The sequence below is a fragment of the Geotrypetes seraphini genome, chromosome 2 (genome assembly GCF_902459505.1).
Source record: "Geotrypetes seraphini chromosome 2, aGeoSer1.1, whole genome shotgun sequence".
NCBI classification, from domain to species: Eukaryota; Metazoa; Chordata; class Amphibia; order Gymnophiona; family Dermophiidae; genus Geotrypetes; species Geotrypetes seraphini.
Window position 1 is genome coordinate 104,405,734 of NC_047085.1, and position 11,481 is coordinate 104,417,214.

Below are 11,481 nucleotides of genomic sequence, written 5' to 3' on the forward strand. Positions count from 1 at the left end.
ATTAGCAAATGAGCCCTTAGGGCCTGATTCTATAAACAGCACTAACTTCTAGGCGCTGCTCGGCGCAGTTGTCAACCACTAAGCGTCATTTACAGAATCGTGCCTAGCGGTGCTTAAGTGGGCTTATATGTCCTAGTGGTAGGTGCCAGTATATTAGACCAGGGTTTTCCTGGCGTAACTTACTGGTGTCTAATATAGATGCTTATCGACGCCTTAGTCATATCACGCCCAGACTCCACTTCGAACCGTGCCTACTTTGTGAGCAGGTGAAGATAGGCACCTCAATGTAGGTATTGCGTGGCACTGTGCCAAATTCCACATGCAACTTTAATTAATCATTTTTTGTTTTTTTAAAAATTTGTTTCTAATGGCTTGGTCAATTTCCAGAACAAACTAATTTTGTGTGCGGATTTCGGCTAAGCATCGCCAATAAGGGTGCCTAGTGGCGCCTAACCAAGGCGCAGTTTATAGAATTTGGCTCTTACTACCTACACAACAGGTGTCAGTTGATGAACCTGCATTAATTTTTTTAATGGCCATGTGTGATATTTCATGTTTCTCTGGTTTTTTTTTGGTTTGCATGTGTGAATGGAAACATTACTGCATGGCTATTCATACAAAAATGGGAAAATTGGCCATTTTACAGCTGAGGTAAAAATGGCCTTAATCCCATATAAGAGCACATTAAGGCTGTACCCTCACTTTTTGCATTCTATAATTCGCTGACTGTTCAGCTTTTTACCATGGGTTGCATACTTGAGATTCATATTTTCCTTATGTCTATTTCTTATGTAATATGTTGTATCCTCACTTTTTGCATTCTGTAATTCGCTGATTGTCCAGCCCTCTTTGATGTGAACCGCCTAGAAGTCATCTGACTATGGCGGTATAGAAGAATAAAGTTATTATTACTTTTACTGCAGCTTACTCAAAGGATCTCTTAGAAACCTGAATGCATAGAGGAATAGTCAAATGACCCAGGGGCAATGGAACACCTTTGTTGGAGGGACCAAACAAATCAATCTCCAGCCCTGTCCCCATGCTCTCTAGTTGCTGGTTCTGTGTTGGGCAAAATATTGGTTAGGACTTGGCCCCAGAAGCTTCCCTCCATTTCCCTGCCTATGAAAATCTACCATTATGGAGTGCTGAGATAGCACCTTCTACTTCTGGGAAGGAATCTATCCCTGAAAGTATTTACCTGCTGGAATATTATCTTAAAACACTTGGGGGAAGGGAGATTTAGGTTAAACCAATAAATTCTGGGTTCAGTGATGGTCACTGAACGATTAAATTACAGATATTCAGCGGAAGATAACCAGTTATTTCAATTTAAAATTAATGGTTAGTGTGTAACCACAAGCTGGTTATCTCAGGAGTGGGTCACAGTTATGCCCCAATATTCAGTGGTGACTGTGCAAGGTTAGCACATAGATGGAACCACATAAATAGCTGTCCTATCTTTATGCTCTAGCTCAGTGTTTTTCAACCTTTTTACACCTATGGACCGGCAGAAATAAAAGAATTATTCTGTGGACCGGCATTGGTCCTTGGACCAGCAGTTGAAGAACATGGGGCTAAGTCGTGGGCCAGACCCCGCTCCCATAATAGTACTAATTGCACCTTGCACGTCCCGTGCCTCATCTGGAAGCCTTACCTCTGACGTTGCAACGTCAGAGAGAAGGCTTCCAGTTCAGGCGCAGGATGCCCGTAGGAGCCACTGCCTGTGGCTTTGTGCACTGAATCAGTTAGGAAGAGGGAGCTGGCTTGATAACGCCGCATTGATCGCACCGTGGACCGACGGTTGAAGAACACTGTTTTAGGCCTGATGCATGTGGACCGGCAGGAAATTTCTGTGGACCGGCACTGGTCCATGGACCGGTGGTTGAAGAACACTGCTCTAGCTGATGCTCGTTCAGTGCAGTACTTCGTATATTAGCTTAACCCTTTAATTGGCAGCTAGTGAAATGGCTGCTTTATGTAACTTGATATTGAACGAGAGCAACAGTGCCAAGTAACAGGCATTTGGAGATGCAGATCTCCCATAAGTCATAGAAAACACATGTGGCTTCTGAGCAACAATGCCAAATAAAGGGTTAACCGGGCATGCACTAGCTGGCCAGGAAAATCCTGGATATTCAGTGCTGCTCACCAGAAACAGCCTGGCACTGAATATTTGGGGGTCAGCCTTTGGCTCAAGTATTCCCCAAAAAGGTTCATATTAATTAAATATGGGTATATAGGCACCCTTCGTGTAATGGGTTTGGGTTTTGTTTTGATTTTTCATTGTAAAATATTGCTTACTGTTTATGGTTTGATTATGTCTTTCCAGTACATTATGGAGTTCCTTTCTTTTTCAATTTTGCTTTTGTTTTAATGTCAGCCACTGAGAACTGTTTTAAGCTTAGGTAGGATATCAAATTTTAATAAATATAAACACCTGCAGTGGGCAATCAGCGTGCTTCCTGTCACCAGCTTAAAATCACTCAGAATGTGTCCATTGAGAATTCTGTATTTGTTTACAGTTTGACCCTGATTCCATAAAAGGCGCTTACCGAGTTAGACGCTTATCTTAATTTTAAAAAAATGTATTAATTGGCGCTGATAATTGAAAGCACCATTAAAAAATGATGAAAACCAATTTTTAAAAATTAATTAGCCAGTAGGGGCCTAACTCACCTCATGGAAGGTGTCTATGAAGGGTTGCTGAAAAGTTCTCAGCCCATGCACAAAGAGAATGACGTGGATATGGTTCAATTAATGATCTGAAACAATTTTATTTATTCAATTTTCCATATCGTTCTCCCAGGGGAGCTCAGAACGGTTTACATGCATTTATTCATGTACTCAAGCAGTTTTTCAATATAATACATAGAATTTCATTTTTGCAAATTGGCACTTAACAAAATAAGGTTATACTCTTTTCAGCTACAGTGGCAAACTATCGCTAGGAAGTTGGATGGTTAGGCTGAGAACTTTTCAGCATCCCCCTCATACACCAAGATGCCTTCCCTTAAAGTAGGCAAGGGTAGGGGGCAGAGTTCGGACATAGATTGAATTATGCACTAGTGAAATGGAAACCATGCTATTCAAGAAATCCTCGAAGACAAACTAACACCTCAAGACTCTTTCCAATTCTCTGAAACAACTCCCAATTCTCTTCAATTCCTCTGGAAATGACCAGATAACTTCTTTTGTAATCCGCCTTGAACCGCAAGGTATTGGCGGAATAGAAATCACTAATGTAATGTAATGTATAGTAGACCAAGCATATTGATTCTAATCCATAGAGTTTCATGGTGAAGGTTTTATGGGGTAGGTCACCAGGTCTTTCCCCAACTTGTAGCGCAAAGACCATTGTGTTCCCAATCATGACATATGGCTGTGAGACATGGACACTCACAAAAGAAGATAGAAGAAAATTTGATGCCTTTGAGCTGTGGTGCTGGAGAAGATTTCTACAAATCCCATGGACAGCTAGGATGACCAACAAAGATGTTCTTGATCATATAAACTCAGAGTTATCTCTGGAAGGCAAGATTTACCAGACAGAAACTGACCTATTTTGGACATGTGATGAGGGCAAACTCACTAAAAAAGGAGGTGCTACTCTGAATGGTCAGTGGTAAATGGAAGCAGGGGAGACCAAAGGCCCATTGGCTGGATACTATCAACAATCACATGGGAATGAACATCAAGCAATTGAAAGAAGCCGTGGAAAACAAGGAAGCATGGTGAGGACTGGCCTACAGAGTATCCAAGGGTTGGACACGATTGAATGGATAGTAGTAGTAGTAATAATTGTATATTAGACCAAGAAAACCATGGCTTAATATACCAGCGACTAACATTATGAAAAATACTGGCGCTTAAATTGATTAAGGCACCACTAGGCGTGATTTTACAAATGGCGCCTTTGATTGACACACAATAGGCGCCTACCGTATTAGGCACCGTTTATAGAATTTGGCCCATCAGGCATAGTTCAGTTGCAAAATCTTTGTTTAGTAGGTATTAAGACCATAATCTATCAACATAAACTTTCTATGTAGTATTATTAAAACTAGCTTAGTAAAGGTTACAGAAGTTGCAAAATGGAGTCAGTTTTTAAAGGGACTTAAAGGGTCCAAGGCACTATCTGTCGGGTCCACCAGCCTAAGTACAGCAACACTTTTGAAGATAAGTACATAAACTTCATTAGTCATTTAAAAGTATAAAAAGTGTTCAAAATAAATATAAAATTATTGAGCATCAGCCATTAAAAATTTAAGCCTTGACCGATGAGGAGATTACACATGAATCTCCCTGTTATGAGATCATAACCTTTATGGGACGGAGGAGGGGTGTTTCTGAGGTCTATGGCTAAAACAGAAGTAGTAACATCAGTTAAGGATTTAAAGGAGTAACATAGAAAGAATATTCTAAAGGTTGGAAGCTTGGAATTTGATATTGGATTTATGCTATATGGTGACAATTCCAGGAATAAGACTTTAAACAGTGCCTTTATAAGGTTGTTAAAGATGGATGTAGGGCAGAAAGTGAAGGAGAGAAATTCAGCAAATGGATAAGAAGGTCTTGGAGACAGAGTTAAGAGCACAGACAAAATGAAGTGCAGCCAGAGACTGGGAAAAGATGATTAAAAAATAAAATCACCAGACAACAAAGGTAGGGAAATGATTTTATTTTCAATTCAGTGATTGAAACATGTTAGTTTTGAAAATTTACATCTGCTGTCTATATTTTGCACTGTTCAGGAAGAAATTCATTTGTTTCTATTTCTCTGGTGTTGTACTGCATGCGTTAGATGTGGTGGATTTAGATTTTAGCAAAACCTTTGACAGTGTTCCACACAGACGTCTAAAAAATAAACTGAGTCCCATCAGGATGGGCCCCAAAGTGACAGACTGAGTTAGGAATTGGTTGAGTGGAAGATGACAGAGGGTAGTGGTCAATGGAGATTGCTCTGAGGAACATTAGAAGAGCCATACTGGATCAGACCAATGGTCCATATAACCCAGGGGTAGGCAATTCCAGTCCTCGAGAGCCGGAGCCAGGTCAGGTTTTCAGGATATCCACAATAAATATGCATGAGATAGATTTGCATCTCAAGGAGGCAGTGCATGCAAATCCATCTCATACATATTCATTGTGGATATCCTGAAAACCTGACCTGGCTCCGGCTCTCGAGGACTGGAATTGCCTACCCCTGATCTAACCCATAATCCTTCTACTAAGACTAAGGCAGGGGTGTCCAATGTCGGTCCTCGAGGGCCGCAATCCAGTCGGGTTTTCAGGATTTCCCCAATGAATATGCATGAGATCTATTAGCATACAATGAAAGCAGTGCATGCAAATAGACCTCATGTATATTCATTGGGGAAATCCTGAAAATCCGACTGGACTGCGGCCCTCGAGGACCAACATTGGACACCCCTGGACTAAGGGCTCCTTTTACTAAGGTGCGCTAGCGGTTTTAGCGCGCACTTAGCACAGGCTACATTGCAGCATGCGCTACACGCTAACGCCTCCATAGAGCTTGCATTAGTATTTTTCGTGTAGCGCGGGGTTAGCGTGCGCTAATCTTCAGCACTTGCTAAAAACGCTAGCGCAGTGGTTCCCATCCCTGTCCTGGACGACCACCAGGCCAATCGGGTTTTCAGGCTAGCCCTAATGATTATGCATGAGAGAGATTTGCATATAATGGAAGTGACAGGCATGCAAATCTCCTCCATGCATATTCATTAGGACTAGCCTGAAAACCCGATTGGCCTAGTGGTCCTCCAGGATAAGGTTCGGAACCACTGCGCTAGCGCACCTTCATAAAAGGAGCCCTAAGTATCTTAATTAAACATGTTGCCCATGACTTAGCCTGTGTTTAAATTTCAGCCTCTTATGTGATTGAATTTGACACCTCTGTTCTAGATAGTGGCTGCCATTAAAATTCCAAACAGAATGGTGAGCTGCCATCACTGGATAATGCTGCTTTCTGGATTTTTTGCCTGTTATCAGCTGGCAATTTTAAAAATTGCTGATTTGTTGCAGGCTTAATATCACACTTTTAAAATTAGTTATTCAAAAAAATTTTATCTGGGACAGATAGGAAAAATGCTTGAATATCTGACTGCAAATCGCTTAAATAATATTCCAAAAAGCCTCATAAAATCATCATAATCTTTAAATTCTATTTATTTAAGAAATTTTTATACCATTTTTGTCCAAAACGGTTTACATAAAATGTTAAAAGTCTATACAAAAATAAGAAGAATGTGACAGGGCTGGTGTCAGCACTGGAAAAATGCGGCACATGCTCTAAATCTCTTCAGAAATGCCCTCAGTCATGAAAGGAGCACAAGAGCCATCAGTGTTTATCCTGACTAGGGCTGCTCTACGCTGTACAGTCTGCTTCTTCACTTCTTACTCTGCTTTTCCCAAGATCAAAATTAAAGTTCTCCCTCCTTTGAATATGAAATGTTAATTGACCTGCTATCACCCTAACATTAGCTAAATTGCCAGGATGACCCTAGTTCCCCCAGCATCAATGTTAAATAGACCTTGATGTCTTGTTTTCTCCAAGTCCATTCCCCAGAGAGAGGTACTGTTTCAGAGAACTGAACAAAGGCTAATTGTGCCCTTCTTCGTAAAAGTGGAAATATGTTCATGTTCAGGTCAGTTAGTTTGACCTCAGAGGTGGATAAAATTAATGGTATTTACTAGAGAAGAAAAGGATGACTTGAATTTCAACTAACACCCAAAGCAGTAGGGTAATACAAGAGGAAGAAGAGGATCAATTTATTGGCTGAAGAGGGAGAAAAGGGGGAGGGGCATATGGTATGGAGACATATCAGGCTGAGAACCAAGAAAGCCAGATTCAAATCCCACAAATGTTCCTTATGATCCTGGCCAAGTCATTTCACTTTCCATTGCCTAAATTGCATATAGCTACTAGTAAATTATGGCAGATAAAGATCAACATGGTCCATCCAGTCTGTCCAACAGTCACATTCATTATCAAGGCAATGTTGAATCAACAATCTAGTAATTATTCATTTTACTTGCTAAGTTCCACTATAAGATGTCTAACCCTCCCCCCCCCCAAGATAGACAAGACCTGTACTCATGATATGAATATGCAGTGGCGTAGTAAGGGGGGTGCGGGGAGTGCAGTCTGCCCCAGATGTGGTCTTCCTAAGGGTGCGGCAGCACCCCTCCTCCTCTCTGCCCCCCCGCCCCGCTTACTTGTCTGCCCACCCACTTGTTCGCTCCCCGCTCCTCTTCTTGCCGCGCACACCCCTTGGCTTCCCCCCGTACCTTTTTGGCGCTCTCTCTAATGTCACTTCCGGAACCCGCACCTAGGAAGTGATGTCAAAGGGAGCCAACACCGACGTGGGCAGCATGCTGCTCATGCCGGAGAAGCTTAAAAGGTATAGGGAAAGGGAAGAGGGGCGGGGCACCACCGCCCCAGTCACTGCTCACCCTTACTACACCACTATGAACATGGTATAAAATACACATACTCCTGATCCGTCATACCATATGGACACAGACTGTAGAAGTCCATCCGGCATTGGCTATGCTGCTAGAGTTGCAGTCAAAGCTAACTCCAGCCCATTCTGATGTCTTGCCATATATGGGACACAGACCGTAGAAATCTGTTCAGCATCAGCTATACTGCCTCACTGCTAGAGTCGCTGTCAAAGCTAACTCCAGCCTGTCCCAATCTGTCTTGCCATATACAGGGCACAAAGGGTCTGATTCTCTAACCATGCATCCCGATTTTAGGTGGTGGTAGGCGTCCTACCACCATCAGGCAGCCAATTGGGATGCAAGTCTTCTAAAAAGAACTTGGACGAGGAAAGACACCTACGTAGTATGTGTCTGTCGCGGGTCTAGGGAAACGCATAGGGACAGTTAAACACACCCAAGGCTGGATGTGGGCGTGGTTTCACCTGGAAGTGATCATGGGCATGTTTAAGTGTCCCTATGTGTCTTGATAGACCTGTGACAGATGCCTGAAATGTAGGTGTGCAAAATGATGGCCTACATTTCACAATTGTAAAAGTAGATGCCTGCGGCCAGATGATCGGGGGAGGGGGGGGTGAGGGAATGGAAGAATTCCCCTGCCATGATCAGTTGAACTGGCTGCAAAAGAGGACCCCCTAACACCTCTCTCCGAGATTGGCAGGATGGATGCCCACTCCCTCCTGCATGACAGCCCCCAACATCCCCTTTCTGAGATCAGGAGGGATGCCCACTCCTTCCTGCCGCCGGGCCCCATTGAATCCCCGACACCCAACCCCACCCCCTCCCATACCTGTAGAGGAAGATTAGCAAGAGGGATGCCTAATCTCTCCTGCTGGCAGGCTCACCTCTTCAAAATGGTGAGCCTTCCCCTTCCCGTTGCATTCTGGGATGTACCGGGGAGGGGCCTAAGGTCCTGACTAGTACAGATACCTAAGGCCCCTACCATAGGAAGAGCCTTAGGCACCTGGGCCAATCAGGGCCATAGGCCCCCTTCCCGGTGCATCCTGAGATGCACTGGGAGGGGCCTAAGACTCCAATTGGCCCAGATACCAAAGGTCACTCCAGGAGCCTTAGGTACCTGGGCCAATCAGGGCCTTAGGCCTGCCATTTTGAAGAGGCAGGCCTGCTGGCAGGAGGAACAAGACCTTCCTCTTGCTAGATTTCTTCTACAGGTATGGGGGGGGGTAGTTTGGGGTAGTGTGTCAGGGTTCAAGTGGGCATCCATCCTGCTGATCTGGGGGGAGTCAGGCAGGAGGGAGTGGGCATCTGCTGATCTGGGGGGGTGTCTTCTACAACAGCCAGCTCAGCTGATCACAGCAGAGGAATTTCCCCCAATCAACTGAGCAGGCAGGACTCCCCAAAACTGTAGTTTCAGGGAGTTCTGCCGGCTCAGCTGATTGATGGGAAATTCCCTTGCCGCAATCAGTTCTGGCTTCTGCCCTGGCATCATAACTGCTTCTCATGGGCAGCAGAAGGGTGGGATCCTGTAGCTTGGGGGTGCCTGGCACCCCTGAATCTCTGTCTTGAGCCTTGAAATTATCTCTGAACCAATAGTCCTCCTGAGTACTGGCAACAACGCCTAGAGCTGTGAAAATTATCTTGACTTTACCCCCTAGAGGTTCTCGGCCTGCTGTCTGGTAAAGACTTTGGTTTGCAATTATATTCACTGGCCATGAGATCGCCAGACCTTTTCCAAAGAACAATTGTCCTTTAAAGGGTAACTTCAGAGTCACCTTGGAAAATGAATTCCTCACCCATTGTCTGATAATCCACAACATTCATAGGGAAGAAATGGTATAGGCAGAAACCTTGCTCAATACCCTGAATAGATCATATAGAGCAATGGTTCCCAAACCAGTGTTCCCGCTAAGCTGCGCTGGCCTGCGCTTGCGCACAAAATATTACATCGCAGCGCAAAGTTTCTCTTCACAGCGCACACACGCGTCGCAAAGGTAAGGGGAGGTAAGGTAAGGGGACGCATTGGGGGGATTGCACTTCCCCACAATTGCCATGCTTCGGTTCCTCTTCTTCCTTCCTTCCTCCCCCCCCCCCCCGCGGGACCCTGCGGCACCATCAACTCTTACTCCCTCTAATGTCGGCCCTGCAGCTCCAGACTTCCTCGCACCTTCTCCCCTCCCCCTTTGGATCGCTATTATTTTAAATGTTATAGCCGCGGAGCTGTATCCATCAGTGGAGATGTCTAACCTCGGCCTGCCCCGGAACTCTTACTGCAACAGTGACTTCCTGTTCCTGCCTAGACGGGCGGCTGCTGCAGTAAGAGTTCCGGGGCAGGCCGAGGTTAGACATCTCCACTGATGGATACAGCTCCGCGGCTATAACATTTAAAATAATAGCGATCCAAAGGGGGAGGGGAGAAGGTGCGAGGAAGTCTGGAGCTGCAGGGCCGACATTAGAGGGAGTAAGAGTTGATGGTGCCGCAGGGTCCCGCGGGGGGGGGGAGGAAGGAAGGAAGAAGAGGAACCGAAGCATGGCAATTGTGGGGAAGTGCAGAGCTGCAGGGAAGAGTGTTGCGGTACCCAGCTGGAGGGAGAAGGAAGATGAGGGAGGGAATTAAAGGAGATGCCAGGGCTTGGAGCATAGGAGGAAGGTATGCCAGTCTAAGGGAAAAGGAAGGGGGAGATGTGAGAGCATGGAGGGGGAGCGAAAGATGGAAGAAAAGGAAAGGAGAGAGATGCCAGAGAATCAGGGAAGGGGAGATACCAGACTATGAGGAGAGGTGTGGGAGAGGGAAGGCGAGGAGAGAGATGCCAGACCAATGGGGTGAAAGGAGAGATGGAAGGGGGAGGCATACAGTTTCTGGAAGGGGCATAGAAGGAGAGAAGATGCCATATAGGGGAAGAGAGACGGCAGACAGTGAATGGAAGGAAGAGAGTTACAAGAAGATGAGGAAAGGAGAAACCACAGAAGACAAAGGTAGAAAAAAATTTCTATTTATTTATTGCTTTAGGAGACATGTGTCACTGTTTCTGTGAAGCATTGTATGCAGAGTCCAGCTTCTTGCTGGTTCAATTTAACCTTTGTCTATGTATTTTTATTTTATCCCCCCTTTTACAAAACTGTGAAGCGTTTTTAGCACCAGCCTTGGTGGTAGCAGCTCTGATGCTCAGAATTTTATGAGCATCAGAGCTGTTACCTCCGTAGCTAAAATCCACACTACAGTTTTGTAAAAGAGGGAGGGGTTAGTTTGTGATTACATATTCCTTACTAGGCGAAGGTGTTTTCTGTGTTCTGTGTGTTCGAAAGACATGGTTTTCTGTTAGGATTGACGGTGTAGGATTGATCTGTGCTGGTCTGGCTTGTTTAGTTTTACAATGGGTGTATTGATGTACTGCTCACTGCAATATGTAAGATGCTGCCTTTTCCTAGGTACTCATGTGTGACGTGTGGTTTGTTACTAAAAATCATGTTTTTCTTACAGATGGGGGGGGGGGTGCCAAAAAATGATGGGCCCCGGATGTTACATATGCTAGGTACGCCACTGTATGTAAAGATACCAGAAAGCTGGCGTAGCAAAAACTTCTAAGTTTTGAGTATTTAACCCTCCCACAATCTCACGGGCACTCGTTTCAAGTTTATTGAGATTTTGATTTAAACGCAATATCAAATATTTTCAATGCGTATAACAAAAATAAATTTGGGGAAATAAATAAAACCATTTGAACCAGTGTTCCCGCTAAGCTGCGCTGGCGTGCGCTGGCGCACAAAATATTACATCGCAGCGCACACGTTTCTCGTCACAGCGCACGATCGGAAGAGGCGTACGGCAGATGGCAGGGCGGCGAGAGGAGAATCGGGCGAGTTGGCTCATAACTTGCTGGCGCCCGATATTTTTGGCTCACGGTGAAAAAAGTTTGCTCACAACACCCAACCCTGTCCTGGAGGACCCCCAAGCCAGTCGGGTTTTTAGGCTAGCCCTAATGAATATGCATGAGAGAGATTTGC